A 5,007-nucleotide genomic window follows, 5' to 3' on the forward strand; every position below is an offset into this window, starting at 1 on the left:
ATAAGCTTTATGTTCTAACTCAAGAGGTAAATGACATGCTTTCCCATAAACCATTTTATAAGGAGACATACCCATAGGATTTTTATAAGTTGTTCTATAGGCCAACAATGAATCATCTAATTTCTTAGACCAATTCTTTCGGGACCTATTGAGAGTATTTTGCAATATTAATTTTACTTCTCTATTGGTTAATTCTACTTGACCACTAGACTCTGGATGATAGGGAGATGCAATTCTATGGTTAACATCATATCTAGCAAGCAACTTACAAAAATCACCATGAATAAAATGTGAATCACCATCAGTCATTAAGTATCTAGGGACTCCAAAACGTGGGAAAATAAGTTCCTTAAGAATTTTAATAGAGGTGTTATGATCAGCACTATTGGTTGGAATAGCTTCTACACATTTAGTGACATAATAAACAACAACCAAAATATGTGTATACCCATTAGAGGAAGGACAAGGTCCCATATAATCTAATCCACAAACATCAAATGGTTCAATAACAAGTGAATAATTCATAGGCATTTCCCGACGTATACTTATATTACCAATTCTTTGACATTCATCACAAGAAAGGGCAAACTTACGATAATCTTTAAAAAAGAGTAGGTCAATAAAATCCAAACTATAATACCTTGTGTGCAGTTCTATCTCCCGCATGGTGCCCTCCATAAGCCTCTGAGTGACACTTTCGAAGGATTTGTTCATGTTCATGCTCAGGTATACAACGTCTAATAATACCATCTACTTCATCTTTATAAACACGTGGGTCATCCCAAAAGAAATGTCTTAAATCAAAGAAGATTTTTTTTATTTTGTTGATAGGTGAAACTAGGTGGTATGTATTTAGCAATAATGTAATTAGCATAATCAGCAAACCATGGTGTGTTATGAGAAACATTGACCACAACTAGTTGTTCATGAGGAAAGCTATCAGCAATAGGAAGTGGATTATCAAGAACATTTTCTAACCTAGACAAGTTATCAGCTACGGTGTTCTCGACTCCTTCCCTATCAATGATATGAAAATCAAATTCTTGTAGAAACAGAATGTCACGCCCAAGATGCGGTCCTATCCTTATTTTGGCGCGGGGGCCTCGACAGGGATATGAACGCATCTCATCGTTTTGCAAGAATGGATATCATTACAAGTACATGTATTGAAAAGGTGGGTATAAGGAGTTGGCTTACACTCTCCATAAGCTACATCAGAGTCACATCAATACAACCATATACAATCATCATGTAGAAGAGTAGGGCCCGACTACGGATGAAAACAAACGATAAAAGAACGACGTCCATCCTTGCTATCCCTGGTTGCAGGCATGGAACCCATCCTAGATCGATGATGAAGAACAAGAAGAAACTCCAAATAGCACAATCAGCGCGCTCACGTCAAAGTAACTCTTTACCTGTACCTACAACTGGTGTTGTAGTAATCTGTGAGCCACATGGATTCAGTAATCTCATTTCCAAAGGTATCAAGACTAGTAAAGCTTAATGGATGAGGTATGGTTAAGTGGCGAGGCTGCAGCAAGCGACTAAGCATTTATTTGAGGTGGCTAACTTACGAATACAAGAATAAAAGAGGGGGAAGATCTACGCACAGTGGACGTGAACTACTGATGATCAAATGAATGATCCTGAACACCTACTTACGTGAGACATAACCCCACCGTGTCCTCGATCGGAGAAGGAGCTCGCGAAAGAGACAATCACAGTTACGCACTCAGTTGGCATAATTTAATTAAGCTTACTTCAACTTATCTAGAGTCGGATGTTAAACAAAGTTTCCACATTGCCACATAACCGCTGGCATGGCTTTCTGAAAGATTTAACCCTGCACGGGTGCTCCAACTAGTCCATCACAAACTACCACACGCTACGACGAAATGACCTCGATTAGGGAAACCCGTGATCTCCTCAAGTTCCTATTGGAAAACCTCAACCTCGAGATAACCCAAAGCATCGTCGGAATCCCTCGCACAAGACGCTCGAGAAAGGTAAAACAAGTCCAGCAAGGCCGCCGGCGTGTCGATGATCCTGATAGGAGCCGCGTATCTCGTTCTCAGGACACGACAGGTAAGCTAGTGTACAGGGCCTCATAGACATCACCCGAGTTGCCCCGGGTTAGCCCCGCACAGTGCTCTATTTTGGACCAGCACCATCAACACTGGCCCTCCCTGTATTATGTTGAATTACTCCTCGGGTTCATGATGCCCTATGTTTTTCAGTATTAATAGCATTATTATGTTGGGAAATATAGTACCAATGGTGGGCCTTGCCAGACGAGTTTTATCCCAAAACGAAAACCTAGGGGGTCCCCATAACAACCCCAAGCATGTTAGGAGCGCTCATTTATGGAACATAACACCGGTAGCCGAAACTAAGGTGGCAAAGGTGGAACAAAACACCAGACTAGAAAGGCTGAGCCTTCCACCTTTTACCAAGTATATAGGTGCATTAAATTAATTAGCAATAATATGGTGATATAACAAGGAACCCATGTTGGTACATGGAAGCAACTGCACCTGCAACTAGCAACACTATTCAATGATTAAGCATGCGGTAACATAGCCATTCAGTGGTTTACTAGGTTGTAGAAAGGTTGAAGGTTTTCATGGCAATGTTGGGAGGCTGATATTTAACAGGTGGTAGGCAGCAAGACATAACGATAGAAACAAAACAACTAGCATGACAATGATAGTAATGGCATCTAGGAAAATGATCATCTTGCGTGTGATCCCGCTTGGAAGAAGAACGACTCCGTGAAGCACACGAACCGACGTAGTCGAACAGATCCTCACATTCCGACACGCTTGCGGAACTCTACCGAGACGAAGCAAACCGGAAACAAGCATCAACACACGACATTCACCACACACATGCACGATATGATGCACACCCTAATATGATGCATGTCGAGTTTAAAATATGCAAGGCATGGCATGGCAATAGGTGAAGCATGTGATTCTACACGTCATTCTAGTCGGTTTATACCTTAGAACATTTGACACAGCTATAGTCTACCAGATATGTGCAACACAAGATACTATGCCATGAATGCAAAACGCATGCAAATGACAACCACGACACGTTCCGGCTCCGGTAACTCGATGAGATATCGGTGCAAATGAATTGGGAGTATGTGCGTGTCATGCCAGAGAACGATGGGATGATCCCGATTACCCGGTTCCCATGTGCCGGAGGCATGAATATGGGGATACCTGCGACTAACATGGCATATACGAAATGGACAATGTCGCATCTCATACAACAATGCATGTCTCGAAAAATAAAATCGCAGCAAGAAAATATATGCATCTGCCGAATTACAACATAGTGCAGCGAACCAGGATTGGATCAGGGCCAAGGAACTGACTATGTGTGTGCAAAAAAAATATGGCAAAATTGAGGCACCAAGGAATTAAACCCAGGACCTCTAGCATGTTGATCAACAACATAACCAACATGACATGTAGGTGCTAGTGATTACAAAGGTTGTGGTTGTAGATGAACAGTCGCACTAGTGATACTCTAAAAAGCACACATAAAAGCAGAAGTAAAAACGTACTGCAAAAATCAGAAAATCTGGGACTCAAACCCACCATTTCCTGGATACAAACCAGTGGCGCTAACCACAGCAACTTGGTTGCGTTTGTGTCAAATAGGGGCGCTGCTCTAGATGAATCATGACAACGAGCGAATCAGAACTAACACACAACAAAATAGAAATGAAAAACAGGGGCAACTAGGATTCGAACCCCACACCCCTCGAACCACTGCGCGCGGCAATGACCAGCTTGGCTAGCACGGTGTTTGTGGACGAAAACAGCAGCTTGGCTTAACTACATACGAACCAGAATGGATCTACGAAACAAAACGAAACCTTATGGATGGGGCGTTGGGTCACGGATCCATCCGAGGGGAGTTGATTCCCGACAACGGCAAGATGGACTCGAGCTCACACAAGCTCCCATGGTTGTTGCTGCTCCTGCAGAAAGATAGGGAGAGCATGTGAGGTTAGAGAGAGAAGAAGGGGAGAAACGGGGACATGAGGGAGCGGGGTCTCACCGGCGAGATCGGCACGTGACGTCGCCGATGGAAGGCAGCAGGAGTTGGCATCGATTCTGCTGTTGGCTGAAGAAAACAAGACAAACAGAGTCTTCAGAGAGGGAAATTTTGGGGAAGGAATAAGAAAGAGAGAGGGCAGGGAAGAAGGGTTTCGCTGCTCCGTCGGCTGAGGGATGGATCCCGATGGAGGAGATGCTCACGGCGGCGGGTTGGGACAAGGTGGAGCATAATTAGGGATTAGGCTAGGTTCAGGTCTAGGGTTGGTCTATATATACCTACTGGTTAGGTTTTAGGGGCATCTGGACCTTCCGATTTAGATCGGGTGGTCGAGATAATTAGGTTAGGGAGTCCAATGGCCAAACCGATGATGGTTTGCGGTAAAACAGGGTTGATCTGGACCCAACGGTTCCGTGTTGGGGAACGTTGCATGGGGAACAAAAATTTTCCTACGCACACGAAGACCTATCATGGTGATGTCCATCTACGAGTGGAGATTTGGATCTACGTACCCTTGTAGATCGCACAACAGGAAGCATTAAGAAACTCGGTTGATGTAGTGGAACGTCCTCACGTCCCTCGATCCGCTCCGCGAACCGTCCCGCGATCCGTCCCACGATCCGCTCCGATCTAGTGCCGAACGGACGACACCCCCGTGTTCAGCACACGTACATCTCGACGATAATCTCAGCCTTCTTGATCCAGCAAGCAAGACGGAGAAGTAGATGAGTTCTCCGGCAGCGTGATGGCGTTCCGGTGGTGGTGATGATCTACTCCTGCAGGGCTCTGCCCGAGCTCCGCAGAAATACGATCTAGAGGTAAAACTATGGTGTCTAGATCTGAGTTGCACGTGGCAAAAGTTGTCTCAAATCAGCCCTAAATCACCACTATATATAGGATGGAGGGGGAGGAGGCTTGCCTTGAGGACCA

The 5,007-nt window shown here is 44.4% G+C and overlaps 1 long non-coding RNA gene across 1 annotated transcript; it reads right to left on the reverse strand.

Annotated features, from left to right (window-relative positions):
- Positions 1-1,390: 1,390 nt before the first annotated feature.
- On the reverse strand, positions 1,391-4,246 carry LOC123404525. The gene is made up of 3 exons (XR_006611833.1): positions 4,081-4,246; positions 3,896-4,000; positions 1,391-1,430 (listed from the first exon to the last, which is right to left on the reverse strand). It is a non-coding gene; the product is annotated as an uncharacterized LOC123404525 (long non-coding RNA).
- Positions 4,247-5,007: the final 761 nt, after the last annotated feature.

This window comes from Hordeum vulgare, chromosome 6H (assembly GCF_904849725.1).
Source record: "Hordeum vulgare subsp. vulgare chromosome 6H, MorexV3_pseudomolecules_assembly, whole genome shotgun sequence".
NCBI classification, from domain to species: domain Eukaryota; kingdom Viridiplantae; phylum Streptophyta; class Magnoliopsida; order Poales; family Poaceae; genus Hordeum; species Hordeum vulgare.